This window comes from Calonectris borealis, chromosome 21 (assembly GCF_964195595.1).
Source record: "Calonectris borealis chromosome 21, bCalBor7.hap1.2, whole genome shotgun sequence".
Lineage (NCBI taxonomy): Eukaryota > Metazoa > Chordata > Aves > Procellariiformes > Procellariidae > Calonectris > Calonectris borealis.
This window is the reverse complement of record NC_134332.1, coordinates 7,493,092-7,511,155: the sequence shown is the minus strand read 5'-3', so window position 1 is coordinate 7,511,155 and position 18,064 is coordinate 7,493,092.

Sequence of the window (18,064 nt, the reverse complement as noted above, 5' to 3'; positions counted from 1 at the left end):
AAGAGTTTCTGCAAGTATACGTGAGACCCGGTTTGTCTTGTGGAACATTTTTAAGCGATGATGATGATAAAGTGAAAGGAGATTCACCTGACCTGGATCCCAGGGCTGGCAGGTGGGTAAAAGCATCTTTCTTGCAAACTCGGTACGTGTGGTTTCAGTGAGGCTTGTCCGAATCGCTCTGTGGGTTTGCAAATTGCTTTTCAAGGTAAAAATGCAGCTTAAATATCAGGATATTTGTCTCTTAGAGCTCTGCATTGTGCCGTGGTGCTGCAGTCCTGTCTTAGGTGCTGGTCCTTTAGGTAGCACTGAGCCGCGAGAAAACAAGTGGTGACCTGTAGCGTGTGTCGAGGATCCTCATTTCGAGCGTTGGCTCGACTGCTTGTTCTAATGTCTCCAGATCTGTGAATTACGAAGACGAGCAAAACCTTCCAGAGGAACCGGGCCAGTGTCGATGGAGGGTTTGCACACAGGCAGTGCCAGGACCAGGCAGCTTTACACCCCTGTAACTGCCCTGTGACCAGTCTTCCTACTAGTATTTAGCTGGGAATCGGTTGCTCCTTGCTCCAAAACACGCAAAGAGCCGAGCCCCCGGAGGTGGGAGATGCGGCTCCCCGTGCTCACAGCGCAGTGGTTAAGCGGGAGGCTCGGCCGTCTGACTCGGTGGCTGTGACCCACCGCTGCGTGGAAACCTGAAATGTTTCTGTCGCCGTCCGCACCTCTGCCTGTGTGACCTCAGTACAGACTCACGCTATGGATTTACTTCAACTACATGCAAGGGTGACAGATCAACCTCAAAGCTGGCTCTCAATGCAGGTTTCGTCAGTGAATTTAATACCTTAAGCCATGTCCCGGTCTCCCTTCCCCCGGCTCCGTCTGGAACTGGCTCCTCCATCAGGTCTGGACCTCACAGCCCATGCTGAAATCTCCAGTTCCCCCAGTTTATCACGAACGCACCATTGCTAGGCAGGGCTTTTGTTCTCCTAAACTCACCTGGTGTCCTTCAGAAGAGGAGGTTTTTCTGCAAGGGGGAGTGTCAGCTTCAGCCGGGCTCCTTCACAGCAGAAGGAGCTGTTTTGCCCGTGGTCACGCGTTGGTCGGAGCAGCCGGGGCGCGGATGGAGTTGGCTGTTTTGTGAGCAACAGCCCCGGAACAAAGCTGGCTTGGAGTCGCCGGGGTTTGTGTCGCCTCTCTTGCTTTGAGGGACTCTGATTTCAATAGCAGATAATTAGTTCCTATAAAGACGGGTATGTGTCGTGAGCTTGTTAGAATTTTTGAGGTCGTCTTTTTTCCTTCCCTTTTAGAACCAAGTGATCAAAACAAGAGACATCTCCAGATGTGCTCCTTGTAACAGGAGGAGAGCGGTGAACCCTCTGGGAGGTCAGGGGTGTACGCCTTTGCAACAACCGGGGCTTTTTTTATCATCTGGCATTTTATCCTCTGTAAAGCTCAACAGTGGCACTAATACCTGATTACCAGGTTTGTGCAGTAAAAATGAAAGAGGATTAAAAAAAAATGAAGTATGGCATAGGAACGTAAATGGTCTTCTATTGTACGTTGAATTGTGAGAACCCAGGGACAGCTGAGCAGTTCTCATTTTATTTACTTTTTTGTGTTAATAAGGAGGCTAATTTAAAATGAGAGTCCTTGTAGTTGGTAATAGAGGGGTTTGTGCTGATCAAAAAGTTGCTCTGAAAACCAGAGGGCTGGGATCAAGGACGGAGATGTTTTGTTATTCGGGCGCTGAGACCAGTCATTTGGGGTTTAAAGACGCCTGCGTGCACCACGCTCGGGTCTGTCGTCGTTCAGCATCCCCAACAAGTTCCTGCGAATCAGCTGAGGAATATTTCCAGAAAACAACAAATATGTGAAAAATATTAATGGTGAGATAATTTCGAATTCATGAGAACAAATATTTGCGTTGAGAACGTGATTGCTAAGGTTACACTCGTGAAACCGTAACGCAGGCTGGGATTTATGTACCCAGCTGCAGTTAACCCCTGGTACCAACATTTCAGCTACTGAGTTTTCACAACAAGCTGCTCATTCGGCATCCGCAGGTGAAGAATTATTAGCAGGAAATTTCAGTGTGGCCTTGGTATAAAAATAAAACTGATAGCGGGGAGAAGCAGCCTGTGCTTGTGCAGCGCTGCCATGCCCTTGTCTCCCACCATCTGCACTTCCTGCATGCATTTTGCTTTTATTAAGGTATTTTTAGCCCTTTTTCTTTCCTTATAGCCTTGTTACTGTTGACGATCCCTCTTGAAAATGCTGTGAAGAAAGGAGGAGCCTTTTTTTTTTTAAAGGCGCTGAAGTCCCATCAGCCAGGGCTCGGGGATGACAATGGGGCTGTGGCTTCCCCTTGGTTCAGAACAATCTATAGAGCAGCTACAGGGAGAGGTGACCTGCGGACGCCGTTCATTTTCCACTAGATGAAAAAGTCAGCCAGCCGTCGGCTCCTATAGCTGAAGAGGCTGGAGCCCGCCGGGGGAGGAAGGAAAGCGAAATGTCAGATGAGAATGGCAACTCGGGGAACCTCTGCCGAGGGGCTGGCTGTGTCCGCATCCCGCTGGAGAGAATAAAGCTGCTCCTGGGCGGGGATGAAGGAGCCCCTCCAGCCCCAGGGCCAGGGCGAGCCCGAGGCAGGTGAGGTCTCAAAATGCTGGATTTGAGCAAGAATCGCTAAATCAGGACCTTAACGGGAGGCCTAATTATATTTCGTTTTCTTTCTCTGAGTTTCTACCCAGCTCTTGTATAAATCCTGCTCGCGTGATAAATTCTTCCTGAGCCAGACTCTGTTCTGATGGAACGCTCACGCGCTTCCAAACCCCTTCTTCCTAAATTCCCCTAAACCTGGTTTTCTGACTCAGGTGTGCCCCCAGCTAAGGGAAGGGAGAGAAGCCGTCCCGGTCCTTCGCCTAAAGGCCTGTCCCGCTCAGGCGCCGTGTGAATTCACGCTGGGTTTGGGATGACAATTCCCCCTCGGTAGCTCCAGAGAGCAGTGACTGACGCTGATGTACGATGTGCTCGTGAGCTTCCCCTCCCACTCAATTCCATTTCCACCACTGCACATGGTTTTGAGGCAACAGCCGTGGAAGATTACAGTCAAATTAGATTCTTTGTATTAAATATTTTTCTTCTACTGAAAAACATGAGGAAATTAAACCGAGAGTATTTAACAAAACATGCCAGGAAGCAAGGCTGCTAAGCTCTTAAGATTTTTCTTTTTGTTTTTACTGTGCACCTCGCTATACTCGCATAATTACAGACATCCATGAAATTAAAACAGCAAATTGCTGATGTAAGAGAGCGGAGAAGCTGTGCTATGAAACATTTCGTATTACTGCGATAGGACTTTTTTTCTCCCATCCTTAAAGGAGCAGAGGGTGATCAGTGCGGCAGAAAAGTCCTGTTCAAACTCTGCTGACAATTGGGTTAATTGTGTTGGGAAATTAGAGGCGAGCTCTCAGATGTCTTTGCAGCTGATACCAGTAGAGTTTGCAAGCGTGCAGGGGATACTGTCCTCTGCAAGAAAGAAACTCCTATACTTGCTCAAGAGGCTGTAAAACTTTACCTTTTCTTTGTAAATATAGCTCAAATCCTCGGGTATAGCCCCGTGTTTGACATCTCAGTTTCCAAACCAATTTGTTTGCTGCTGTTAATTATCCTCTTTTTGGTTGTTTTACTGCTAATGGTTGTTAATTTACACAATTCAGCAGAAAGGTTAGTATTTATTTTTCATCTAAGAACATTTTTAAAGGGTTTTCTTGGGTACAGGGGAAGGAGGGTGGTTCACCTCTACTTAAAAAGCAGTCAAACACCGGCCTTTTCCTAGCAGGCTCCGAACTAGAAAAGAGCTGAGTTATCTCTTTTTTAATACGAGCCACCTTGTAGCACAAGGTAGAGAAATCGATACGCCCTCACCCAGGTTATCAGAAGCGCTGAAAATATTTACCATTAAATAGTGGTGATATAAACAAAAAGGAACGCCTTCAGCCGTTGAGATTAAAAGTGGATTTACTTGATTTTTCCCAAGTATAGTGTTGTAAGAGCCCTGCGCAAGCACTGTGTGAAAACTGCTTGGAAAAAGTCAAGCTTTTGAAGGGCATTCAGGAGGCAAAGTAATTAAATAAAAAAAAAAAACCCAAAACAGAAACAAAAGAGCCCCCACCTCTAAGTCAGTGATTTGTAAGGTGCATTTTAAATCGGTGCTGCCAACCAAAACTTACTCTTGAAAGACTGTTAGCACAGAGCAACCTGCTCTTGGTCTATTTTAATGGCATTTTAATTCCGTTGTTTTACCAGCTTTAGATAAAGCTGTTCCTTTCTAGGCTCCTATTCCAAAGAAATAACTTACACATTTGGATACCTGGCATTTTGTCCCCTTCCTCCGTTATTTTGAGGAAGCTGCAAAAAATAAGGTTTATTTGCTATTCTTTCTTATTGCGCTCTTTCTTATTGCTTCTCATCAGTGCTGAGAAGAATTTCCTGGCTTGCAGCATTCTTCAACGTGAGTTCAGAAGTGGGTTTTGGCACACGGGCTCCACTCCGTCCTCTAAGTCTGTGCTTAGATTTCAGCAGCTTTCCCCCCGTGCTCTGTCTGTAGGACCAGAACGATCTCCTGATTTTCACTACAACAGGCAATGCTGGTTTTTTATTGGCCATGGAAAACTGGATTTCTTTAAAATGTAAATTTTGAAAATAGTTATATTTTTATCTTTCATCCCTGAGGTATCACAGGCTTCACAAACTCTTTTTAATCTTGGATTGATTGATGTCGATGGGAGTTTTCCACTGGCTTCGATAGATCTTGGACCGGTCCCAGGGTGCAGCAATGCAATGATCTCTGGGAGGGAATGCAGCAGCTGTTAAACCTCATGAGGTGATGCTCTAGGACAAGCGGAGATGCTTTATCAGGCTGAATAAAATAGAGGTAGCTCGTGGGTAGGCATCTGTGAACCCCTGAAGCAGTAAGAGGTCAGAGATGGGTCTGGACAAAGAGCCTGGATCCCACTGTTGACTTAATAACACCTCCAAGGGTGTCATCTGCGGTCTCTGCGCGCAGAACGTGCCGGAGGACTGAGGCTCGGCAGAAGGCGGGGGTGCCTGGGACCGCTGGGATAGCGCAGGGACACCGGCGAGGTGGCTCCGCGGGGTGTCCGTGGGATTGGGAATGCTGGATGAGAAGGGCTGAGCTGTTTGATGCTCATCTCACAGCTGCATTGCGTGGGAAGAGGAAAAGCAGCCTGGTATTGCTGGGGGAGAGAGAGAGGGAAGGGGGGTCCAGACCTCAGGAAGAGGGATGGGGGTCGCTCCATGGGGAGACCCCAGAGCCCTCGCCTTGCCCCATGTGCAGCACTGGGGCAGGGGAGGTGTCGGGTCCCCAGTACAGGCTGGAGGTGCACTGGGCTGTCCTCTTTTCCAACCACTGTTTGCGGGAAGGGGTTTCTCCCACCAGGATTTAATTATATCCCGTTAAGTGTCTCCACATTGTGTTTACATAGCTAGTGAAAGAAAGAGCGCCGATGTGTGTGGGGCACATACTTGTATTTACTCAGGGACCGGCTTATAGAAATATCTTAATATGTGGTGTAATATAGACATAAATCACATCACTTTTGCTTGATCAATCTGTGCTGCAGATCCCCCCGCCCCCCCCCCTTCATAATGATCTGTCCGTCTGCGGTGCAAGATTAATAGTAGCCAGTTGGAGAACATTAAGATGACATTATCTGGAAAGAGAGCAAACACCATTTGAATTAAGGATTGTAATGGGATTGACATTCCCAGTTTCTGTGGGAAAAGGTGACTGGCTGCTTGTGCCTGTGGAAAAGAGGCATAGATTGGCATTAACCCGGCCTGCAGCAAAGCCTGGGCGCTTGGGCTTTGCTCAGAGCTGGTGGTTCGACCTCGGGGCCGGGACGGCGGCACAGCTCCACAAAATGCTGAAGATTATCAAGGGCTTCACCCAAGGGTTCCTGAACACCGAGATATCGGGCGTGTGGGACCAACAGGTGCCTTCCCACACACAGCCCCGCGTGAAGAGCTGACAGATTTTCTTTTAAAGATCTAAAAGCCAAGGGGTGAGGCCCCGAGAGACACTCTAAAGCCACCATCCTCCTTTCTCACCCTTTCAAGAAGCTCAGCGCAAGAAGCAGCCGAACTCGCCGCAACCTCCTCTCCTCTCCTCGGCTCCCTCTTCGTTTCCCAGCTCTGCTTTGAGCACCTTTGCACAAAGGTAACTCCACGACACGCGGATGTCCCCTACTTGTCCTGCTCTGAACTATTCGGTCGCAGCTTTTTCTCTCGAGCTGGGTGCTAAATATACTTTAAAGGTAAACCCTGGGGTGGCTTTTTCCAGCGATTCATTCTCCTCCTGCCTCCTCCTTCCCAGGCAATTTCCCCCCGCAGCCGAGCCGGCTCTTTTATCCCAGTGGAAACTTGGTATTGATCTCGCCACATTACAAAGGGAGGGGAAACACGGCCCCTTTCATCTTCTCCTTGCCTGGACTGATCCCCTTGTCTGGTTTGCATTTGATGACGGGAGGATTTTAATCCAGAAGGATTGGAAATCTTTACCTGATCAAAGAGTCCCCCTGCACGGCAGGGGCTTCAGACGGGGGCTGCAGCAAGCAGGTGGAAAAATAGGGAAGGAAAAGGGATGCCCGGCTTGGGAACCGGTCTCAGGTGTTTCTGGGGATGTAATTGCAAAATGAGCTCAGCCGAGCACCGTGTGGCACAAACCCTCGCGGGGGATGGCTGCTGCCATCTCCTCAAATGAAATCCAAACTCTTGGGTGTTTGTTTTAATTCCCCCCCGCCTTCCACTTCTTCATTAACTCAGTCATTTTTGAGTGTGAACACCCAAGCTGTAAATCTGAGGCCGTTTAGCAGGTGAGGTGAACTGTGAAAAGCAGATTTGCACGATTTGCAGATTGCTTGTTGAGGTGAGAGCTAATGCTGCTGACTCACAAGCTGGTCTGATGCTGTTGGCAATCCCTCCCCAGTCTCCAGCTATTTCTATCCAGCCCTTCAACCTCGCTCAGGTTTTGGCAGCATCCAAAGTTTATTCCAAAACCAGAAGTTTTCAGCAAAGCCACCTGTTTTTCCCCAAACTGTACAAATACACCATTGCCTCTTCTGGCCCCAAAGCTGCGTTTAAGTGGTCTCAGCTTAGACTAGCGATTAGTATTCAGGCAGGAGAGCCGGCTGCTGGCGGGAGCGGGCGGGACGCCTCGGCTCGATCTTTATTCATAATCCGAAAGGCGTGTTTGCTCTCCGGGTTTGGGTTGCTGCAGTGCCGGAGGAGCCAGCTCCGGCCGAGCCGCAGAGGACCTCTCGGGCACTCCAAGGCTCTGCTGGTTTTTAGCATTTCTGGATCATTTCTGTGCTCAGGTTCTCGCCCAGCCCAGGAGGGAAAGAAAACCCTCCCGGCTCGAGGCTGGCGCCGGCAGTGCTCACCCCGGGCAAACCGCGCCGGTGCCGGCTGGCAGCGGGCACCTGCCTTCATGTCTGCTTGGTTTTCTCTCCCCGTCACGGCCACCTCTTGTCGGTCCTCATCTCCTCTGCACGCTGACGTAAAACCGCCTCCAGGTACGAGCTTTGAGGTGGTTTCCATTGATCATTTGGAAATCTGTTGCGGCGGCGGTGGCCGGGCAGGGGAGAAGGGTTTCCCTGCCCTGAGCATCGCTCCCGCCGACCCTTCAGCTCCAGGGCCTCCCAGACTGGGGGAAACCACTTGTTCTTCCAGCCCAGGGGTCTTAGTCTGGGTTTTGTGCAGAAACAGGGATTATTTTTTCAATCCCGCTTCTCACTGCGGTTTGCATCCTTCTCCCAGAGGATAACAAGCTCTGGAAGTTTAGCAACGTCTCCCAGGGTGAAGCGGGCCCCCACTGTGTCCCTGGGCTGGGATTTGTTGGGAGAAGGGGGTGAGGGACGCGATGCTCTCGGGGAGCAGGTTTTCGCCGAGCCTCCCTGGCTGGAGGCATCGTGGTGTCCTGAGCAGCCGCAAAACAGCTGCCACGAGACAAACACCCCGCGAGCTCCGTCCTCGTGCTGCCCAGGGAAAGGCAGTGATAGATTAATCTGAACAAAGATTAATCAATAATTTATGCTGGTGTTTTCACTCACCTGGGGCTTAGAGAGACTTTGATATGATTTGATGGGGTCGGACCCACCTTGCTTTAATTAAATGTGATGGTGAAAATTAAAAGGAAAACCTATCGGCTACTGGAACTGAAATCAATCTGTGATCAGTAACGAGAGACTGATTAAAGAGGTGATGCCCAGGAATGAAAGGACAGATTCAGCAGACGCTTTCTGAAGGCCAGATTAGCGGGACATATTGAATGTAAATACACCTATCGGCGTTTTGTCATGGCGTGGCCTTTAGCGAGCAAGCTGTTTGTGTGCGGTGATAAATGGCTTTGCACCAGGGAAGGTGCTGCGGGAATTCAGGGCGGCACTGGATGCTCTCCCGGAGCACTGGGGGGGGTGGGCTGGGGACAGCGCCGAGCGGGGAGCCGGGGCAGCGTCAGCAGGAGAGCTGAACCCCGGGCACCCACCACCCCGCTGCTCGGAGGGGTGCAGGCAGGTTAAGGCAGCGGGAAATGCAGTTTGTCTGGTTTTTTTGGCAGAGTTGCCTGCCAGCAGGCTTGTGCAAAGGCAAACCCGCGCAGGACCCCGGGCATGGCAGGGGACGGGGTCTGGGTGCAGCCGGCTCCCGCGCCTGCTCTTGCCTTTCTCTCCAGCTGCCGAGCTGCGGTTGGGCTTTGCAGAAGCGGAGCTGCAGCGGCATCGCAAAACACGCTCGGGACTGAGAGCAGGAGAGTGGTTAACGACGGACCCAGCGCTTTGCAGGGACTAATTAAGCAGCGTTGCATCCACCCAGGGAAATGAAGATGCTCCAGGAGGAGGGATGCTGTAGGAAGGAGGTTGAGACCGGTGCTCTGACAGCACAAGGCTTGGGGTGGGGAAGACAGAGAGACCAAAACTAGCGCTTTCAGGAGGAGAGGTCTTCCCCCTGGGAATGGGGCAGGGTTTTGGGGGCCCACAGGAGAATTAGGGCTGGTTGGTGGAGGTCATGGGAAAGGGAGCAGTTCTGGGAGCAGATACTGCACTGGGCTCTTGGCTGCTGTCAGTAGAGATGTAAAACGTCCCGAAATTCAGAAATGATGGCAGGGAGAGATGCTTTCCTCCAGTGAAGCTCTCGCCTCTCCTCAAAGCAACCGGGCAAGGCACTGAGTTAGCACATTGGGGTGCTTTGCTGTGGTGAGTTGGGCTGCTGGTTCGCGAGCGGCTCTGCCGTCCTGCCCCCCCACCCCGGCACCAGCGTCGCCTTGCGCCGCTCCCCCTGCAACCCTCCTGCGGCAGCCAGCCTCGCCGGGGCCTCGGCGAGAGAGAAGAGCCTGGCCTCCGCGTGCTGGAAGTGCTCCCGGTCACGATTCGAAGCCTGGAGCATCCCCGCGTGCAGGGCGGTTGCCCATCTCTCCTTGCAAGGCTAGATTTTTCCTCTGAAAACAAAGAGGAAAAATAAGCTGAAACGTTTCCTCTCTCCATCCCACCCTCGACTCTGTTCCGTACCAGACAGGGGGGATGAGCAGTATTTTTCCAGCCCCCGTGTGCCCCGACCCTCTGCTCTCCTCCACAAAGACCTGCAGAGCCCCAAGAGATGGGGGACAGCAGGGACGGGGCCGGGGCCAGGGCCCGTTCCTTCCCGCGGCTGCTGCAATTGCTTTTTTTTAACTTCCCCATCACTTTGCAGGGGAAATAGCCGGCAGGGAGGCAGGCGCTGGCTGCAGCGGCAGGGAGAGGATTTTAAGAGTTGCAGAGGCTGCGGGCAGGAGATGGAGTCACCGTGGGCCAGGCAGAGCCGGGAACGAAGCGCCCTCGATTACTGCCGTGCTGGTGGAAATAGGCTGGATTTGGGGGTGAGGGGGAGAAGCCTCCCTGGGAACAGGGTGACTTACGTGCCTTAAAATAAGCTTTTGCCATCAATTATTTATACGCGGGGTCTTGGAAGGAGCTCGGAGGGGCGTGTGCGGGGCTCCTGCGGGCACAGGCACCGCGGCCGCACGGGGCTGGGGACGGGGCTGGGGACGGGGAGGGAAGGGAGCGAGGTGCGGCACGCGAGCCGACGGACCCACCGGCCGCTCGGGGGGGTTGGAAGCCGCTTCCTCCCCTGCCTGCCTTGTTGGGGCTTTGATTCCTCACTGACAGCACGCTGAAGGATTGATCTGAGCGGGGATAAATAATTCATGAGCTTTTTTTTTTTTTTTTAAGCAGCTGTGAATTTGGAGACGTGAGCTCCGCACAGCAGACGCTGTTGGGACTAAAAGAACAGTTTGAGGAGAAAGCTGTATATTTTTGTTGTTGTTGTCTCTTGCTGTTTATAATTTCTAATCTCCTTTTTCTTTTTTTTTTCTTTTTTTTTTTTTTTCCCATTTTTTTTTCCCCACACAGGCCTGTTTTGTTCCTCCGGCTCTCGGCAGGTGGCTGTGGCAGAGGCAGCATCCCACCGCGAGTGGATGGCTCCAGCAGCCAAGCTGGTCTGATGTCTCAGCGCTGGGTGAAACTATAACCTCTGCCTGAAGGGAGATGCTTCCCAAGGGCATCCGCTGCCCACGTGTGCCCAGGGAGCACCTCAGATCCACCTCTGACCACTGGCATCTGCAAAGCCCGTGCTGCTCCAAGCCCTGAAGTTCAGGGAGTTTGAATAACACCTCGGTTTCTGCCTCACCCTCCTGGGAACTGCAGCACAGCTCCTCCACTGCCGTCTGCTCCCGGTGGGATCCCCTTGGAAAACAAGGGTCGGAGCAGCTCTGTGCTGAGGGGATGGTTGGGGCTGTTGGCAAAAAATGCCTGGGGAAGCTCAGCGGGGGCTGAGGACCTTTCCTTGGGGGTGTTTGGGCACGGGGCAGGGCTCTGTTGCTCGAAAAGCTGGGCTGCAAACCCCCGGGAGCATCTGCCCGAAGGGGCAGCCCGGGGTGCCAAAACTGCCCCCGCGACAACACAGGGGTGCTTTAACCAGTGCTTAATGTTTTCCAGGTTATCTGGTAGCATTTGTTAGCTGGATCTTTAACAACCGTTTAAAATCAACTGTGTAAAGCTGCCAATGTCGTAAGGAGAAGAGCTTCCAGCTTAACCCCGCTGATCAACGCTCGCTGCGAAGCTGGATGCTGTAAAACCGCACCGGACACCCACGGGCTGACTCCAGGAGATCCCAGGAAGGGAAAACGTGGTTCAAAAGATTTCATAAGGAAAACTTAATGATAAAAATATTCTGTTGCAAGTCAGCCAGAAGTTGTAGACTCAGATTCCTGCGTTGGTTTACAGCTGGGCTCGCGGCGGCGTTGGGGGCATCCTGCAGCTGCATCCGAACCTGGGGGAGGACCCCCTAATGCTGATACAAACCAGTGCAAAAAAATCTTTGCTGTAGCAAAGTTTATTTAGGAAAATGAGAACAAGAGGCAGCCCCTGCACTGCTGAGGTATGTGTGAAGCCATCTGAAAGCCCTTGAGGGCTGCACGCACCTCTGCTGCCTTCAGCCTGCCGCGGGGAGGAGGAGGAGGGAGGCGAGATGGGAGCTCTTTGCCTTTCTGCCCCCCAAAGCTCCACTGTCCGAGCCCAAAAAGCTCCTTCCTGGTGAGCGGGGTTTGCAGCTGAGCGAGGCAGAACTGGGGGCTTCTGCAGCCCCGTGGAGAGAGAAGAGCCAGGACCAGAGACGTGTCCATCGCAGCCCCTCGTGCCCAGCGCAGCGAGGTCTTCTCCGGGGGTGCAGGGACAGACCCTCGCTCTGTCCTGGGAAGGGGCTGGGGTTGAGGCCGGACCCTCGGTGGCTCCACAGGTGGCTTTTGCTCCAGGGTGGGATTTTCTTTGTGGCTCCAAACAGCTCTTGTTTGCCAGAACAGCAAAACTGGTGCAAAACATTCATTGGGATATTCCCTCGTTGCGGGGAGGAAGGTGAGTTGGGAGGGTTTGCACCACTTCACCCAATTCATCCAGGTTTTTATTCCTTTGCCGTAGAGCAAGAAGATGGGATGAAGTCTGCTCCACGTTGGACCCAGGAGAAGACTCGCAGGGACTTTGGGGTCACCTTTCCCAGCAAGTCCTGCAGGTCCTCGGCTGCCAGGAGCTGATGGGCATCTCGCTGCTGCGTCTCCCGAGAGGGGAGAGGATGCCCACATCGATACGGGCACTTTGGGCTGAGTCTTATCAGTGATAAGCGGTTTCAGGCTGATGGAAATTATTTATGAACTTGTGCTGAATTAGACGAGGAGTTGATGAATGGGGGGTTGGGTTTTGTGTCAAAATGTTTCTTCATAATGCTTAAAAAATGGAGTATCTGGACTCTTTGTTTTGAAATGGTGTTAAAATAACTAAATTTGGCTAACACTGATTTCATAAAGAGGGGGAACCCCGAAACAGCGTGAGACATTAGGGTTGGTGGCGAAACATTTTCAGTATTTTTTTCATTTGCTTATTTTGACAAGGGAAAGAAAGAGGAAGCTTGGGGGGGATTTTTTTTTCTTTCTTTTCTTTCCCGAAGGCCACAGCAGTTTTTATAACTCTGCCTTTTGCTGGGTACGTGGAGGTAGTAGGGGACAATGAAGCCATTCCTGCTATTTAATTCTCGGCCTGTTACATAGAGGAGAAGGAAGATATTTAAACAAGAATAATTTACCTCCACCGTGCCAAGCGCACGAGGGCTTTTCTGCCTTCCCCCCTGCAGCGCGGTGAGTGCGTCTGCCATCCCGACCTTCCTGCAGACCCCGGGTCCCCCTCGCTGGCCAGCACAGCGACGCAGAAGCTGCCCACGTTGGACACGTGGATGGTTCATCAGTCAATTAATTAATCGGTCTCTGGGATCCAGCTGCCAACTCAATTTAGTTGGGTTTCGTTTCTCTCTTTGGTGGCTTAACGATGTTCACGACAACTTTTCCTTTGGACCAGGAGATGGACCCACAGCAGCGAAAACTTTTTACGTCAAGAGCTTGATCTGCTCAGTCACACCCGCCTGCCACGACGGAGGCACACCTGCGCCGCGAGAAGGAGATAAACACTTGAAACGCGGGATGAAGGAGGCTTCAAACGTCTCTGCTGCCTGCAAAATAGATTTCTGTTTCCAATTCCCTTTCTGAAAGCCACAGAGATCACAGGGGGACGCTCAGAACAGGTGGAAATCTGCGGCGAGACATTACTTATTCATAAAATAATGTCTAATCATTCCTGTAAAGCGTTGGGGTTGGCAGGGTCACTGTAATTCAGATGAATCCTGCTTACTCGGTTCCATTTCAGGGGCGGTGCAGCCCAGCGCCGGGTGGGACGAGGCTCCTCCGGCGCCGGAGGGGAGCGGGGACGCTCGCCTTTCTTGCAGTTGGAAAAACACAGAGAAAGCTCAGAAAGGTTGTTTTTTTTTTTTTCCTTGGAAAAAGCTGCTTGAAACCTGGTCCCTGTTGATCAGGTGAAGAGCAGAGCAACCTCCCGCTCTCTCCCACCGCAGAGGGGCAAAGCGAGCACCTTCTCTCGCAGCCCAGGGGGTCTGTGCGGCATCGCGCCGGGCCACCGCTGCGTGAGCAGGATGCCTCCCCGGTGCCTCCTCGGGGCTCGGTAGCCAACAAGCGGGAGGGAGCAGGGCTCTGCCCCGCGTTTCCTGGGGTACCTGGAGGAGCTGAGAGATGCCGCGGGGTGCACATCGTCCCTGGGCGCACCCCTCGCCCCCCGTTACTGCTGCAGGCGCCGGGGTGACGACCACCGGCTGCCGCATCCGTCCCGCGGGCGGCTGCGATTCCCGTGCTCCGGCTCTTCCTCAGTCAAGTTATTCCTCTTCAAAAATGGTGGCATGAAAGCCGGTGGGAAAGGAGACATCTTGTGAAAGGGGGAAACCTGTTTCATTAATTGATAGGAGATCGAATGCTCCTCGCTGGAGCACTGCGGTGCAATTACAGTTATGAGATTCGCGGGTAGTTATCACATCGCTGCTAATTAATTTGCTGTGTCAGAGTATCTGGCAAAGGGCTGAACACGGACTGCCGGCAAGGAGTCTCCCGCAATAATTCACCCAACGCAGAAAACAAACCGTAATGAGAGCTGATGGACAGCATCGACGTGGAGGACTTCATCCCATGTGGGAATATCGCTGCATCCAATGCTGGAGCCGGCAGCTTCACTGCAGCAACGTCCCAAATGGTAGCGAGGAAGCAAGGAAACCCCTTTTTTGCCAAATTTGCGCTGATTATTTGGGAAACCAGGATTTATTTGCTGGTAGCACCTTTTACTTTGAAAACGCATCATAAACCTGAACGACACCCACGGTGCTGCTGTCAGTCCGACACGGGCACCTCCACCCTGCAGACGGGGAAGGTGGTGAAGGCGGGATCCCCCCAAGGGCAGGGGGCCGCGGGGGACCCCACATGCTCCCGGCGTTGTCCAGCCCATGCAGGTTCCTGGTGTGGTCACCCGAGGTGGGCACTGGGTCTCCATGCCTGAATGTCACCTCCCTGGGGACAACTGCCCAGCGCAAGGCCACCCGTGCTGCACACGTGGGTCCTCGAGCATCCCGGCTCCTCGTAACTCTCACTGCGCCTCAGATTTTTAAAACAAAAAAATAGAAGAGAACTAATCCTGGATGCTCACAGGATGTCTGAGAAGAGACTTTCCCAACAATCCCACTCTTGCGTACGTGGCTGTGACCTCTCTGGAGCTCCCGTCCCGGCCGGGCCCCCCCAGCCGGCTGCTGGCACTGATGACTCCTGAACGGCCCCGGGTGCTTAACGGGGCCTTGGAAAAATGCCCGGTCTGCTCCTGCTCAACGCCAGGATCTCATTAGCTTGCAGTCAAATATTAGGGCTGGTGCTGCATGTTTGATTGCATTTCTAATGCTCCTGCCCTCCCCGGGGCTGGGAATCGCTTCTCCACCTGAAAGCAGAGGATGCACAGGGGCTCCTGTGCAAAATGGTCCAGAGAAGGGCCTGAAAGTCCCAGAAGGGACCGAGGTGCTTCCAGGGATGGGGCTGGAGCTTGGCTCAGGATGAACGTCACCCTGGGGCGTTGAGCAGCAGTTATCCCAGGTCTCTGGATGAAACTGCTCTTTCCACCCCCTCCCAGAATCCATGATCCTTTGGTCAAGCTGAAATACTTTCCATGTCCCCTCGGATGCTGATAGCAGAGCTGTGATGTGCCGCAGCCCAGGTCTTCAGGACAAACCCAGATTTTCCTGCAAAGCCAGGGGCTGGGGGCTCTCCATCCCCTCGGTGTGACCTACCGCCCGTTTGGGACCAGGCTGGACCAGGCTCGTTGCTGCACGTTGCCTTCTGACCTTGGGTAAGTCATTCGCAAGGGGGGTCCTGTGGAGGTTCAGGCTGGACGGGGCCTCGGGAACAGCCTGGGCTCCTCTTCCCTTCTTTTGTGTGCAAAACTTAGGAAGGAAAAAAAAACCAACCCCAAAAAACCCCAACAAATCAAACCCAACTAGTTCTTCAGCTTCGTTTGGATGGAGTCCTAAAACACAGTCTGGCAAGGCCTTGCACAGCGCAGATGGAAATCCTATATGGGGCTACTGACTCACGGCACTAAAAAAAAACCTGTTAGTCAACGCTCAAAAGGGCTGGAGCTCCCAAAGAAACCCTCCGTGGTCCCCAGGGGGATGCTCCGCCACGGGCGGGGGACCAGGAGCTGCGTCCCCCGGGGCCGATGGGTGTTGAGCGCTCGAAGGCTCGGCGGGGTAATGAGGTGGATGTTATCGACCAGGGTTTTCGCCTCCCCCTCTCCTGTTTACTGATTTCCCATCCCTCCTGGGCACTCTGCGCTTTTTAATCCATCCAGGTCATGGCCCGCTCGAGCGGGGCCAGCCACGGGGTCAGCACTAACGATATGCTAATGAGGCTGGGGCAATCAATTCCCCTTAATCAGGCAATCGATCCCCACTCCAGGTGTTCCTGATCTCGGGCTGTGCGAGAGCAGCATCCCAGTTTAGTGTGGAGGGGCTCTTTGAAGCCGCTTGTCACAGCGGGACCGGACTTGGAGGACACTTATAGGGCTTATAATAAAAAAAAAAAAAATAAATTAAATAAAAATTAAAAAGAAGGTTTGGGAATTGGAGCATCCTTTTGAATCCAAGTGGTGCTCTCTGGTCTGGTAATGAATAAAAGCTTGTTGGCAGCAGGGGGTCGGGGCACACGGGGCTCTGGTCCAGGAGGAGGGGATGGGGATGCTGCAGCACCCAGACCCTGGGGGTCAGGAAGGCCCCTCCCTGCTCGCCTTCGTGCCATCGACAAGGTCTCGCAGATGTGCATTTTGTGCATGCCCCCGTGCACCCTCACGTCCGCCCCGGCAATTCCCGTATCTCTCTCGGCAGCAGCCCCAGCACCTTCCTCACAGGAGATGTCCCACGCGCAGGTCCATTCCTCCGCCGTGGGGCACGTCATCTCTCAGGGTGTTGGGAAAACAACGCCAGCGCTGCCTGAGCAGAGCCTTCTCCAAGGGGACGCTAGGAAGGTAAGAGGTTTCTGGGGGTTTCTCTGCTGCTGCCGGTCTGGCAGAACCTCGTGCATGGAGGTGCTCGGAGGGACGGACACAGCCCCTCCTGCACCCGCTGCAGCACCCAGGGGATGCACAAGGATAACGTTGGTGGGACAGACCCCACATCTCCGCCTCAATCATTGCCTTTTTCCTGCAAGAAGAGCAGCGTTTGCTTTCCCCTTCCCTCCTGTTTCCTCCATGGCCGGTGAAACGGGACCATTTGGTCCCAGCCCTCCCTGCCGTGGGGGCACCTTCGCCAGCACGAAGCTTTCGGGAGCTTTCACACCACTGCCCTCTGCCCCGCCGCATCTGAAGTGACGGGGAGAGGCTCTCCAGGACGGGCTTTGCCGTGCGGACATGAAGGCGAGTAGCAAAGCTTCTTCTACAGTATAATTTCCCCTTATTAGTCATGCAGCTCTGGGATGTTTACGTGCCTCTCTGATTTAGTTGAGGCAATTGCTTTTAAGGGCTGATTATTTATGGATCTATAGTACACAGTGCCAGCAGGAATAAATTTCCCCATCTAAATCAGTTATTTTCCCAGCATGACGCACTCCCCTCAAAATAGAGGCACCCACCCCCTCATCGCCCAGCCCGGGCGCGCGGCGGCGGGCGCCCACCAGCACGGCACAGCCCGGTGCAGCTCCCGCCGCCGCCTCCAGCTGCTCCACCGCACCGGCTCGCCCGGCTGGGGTTTCCCACTTGCTCCTCCCCACTGGGGTTTGCTGGAGGTGCCTGCCACAAAATAGTGGCTTTTTAGTGGTTTTTAGGTCTCCTGTCTCCCATAAGCCATATATAGTAGCCATAAGCAGATGCACAAGAGCGAGCAGGAGCAGGTCAGGGTGTTTGATCCCCCATAATATTTTGTGTTTGAGCCCTCTAATAGTTTTTTAGTGTCAACTGGTTTTAGCTCAGGGAATTTCCTGAGCCTTGTGTGGTTTGCCCTCATCTCTTTGAGCTCCTCATCCACTCTCCTCTTCAGCCTGCGTGAGGTTTTTTAACACCTGCATCATCCTTGGGTAAGGATTTCAGCAGCTCGGCTGACCCGTACATGGGAAAACCCATTTAACGGTCTCTAGTCCTTGCACCAGGAAAGCCTCTCTTCCTTGCAAAGGGGAATTACAATCCCCCTGCATTGTCCGAATCCTCCCCTCTGCACCTGGAAAGGAGGAGGTGACGGGAAGGCGGCTCCGCTGCCTGCAAACCCTGCACACGCTTCGCAGTCGTTGGGTTTCAGTGTCCCGTTGCATCTGGAAAAGCTGGAATTAAAGTTGCACGTGTGTAATGTCCCACGGTCCCATAGGTGTATGGATATGCATCACCCCAGTTCTCCGGTGCACAGCTTTAATGGGAAGCACTCCTACACCAAACCCAAACTGCTCTGCCACGGCCCCGCGGTGATGCACAGCTCTTGGCACGGCCCCGCTCAGCCAAGCAAAGCAAGGACGGTGGCAGCGCTGGACCCGTTCCTCGGCCCCAGCCAGGCATTGCCACCCAGCAGGCTCGTTGGGTCAATCAGAGGTACTGGGATTCATGCTTTTGCTTTGGGC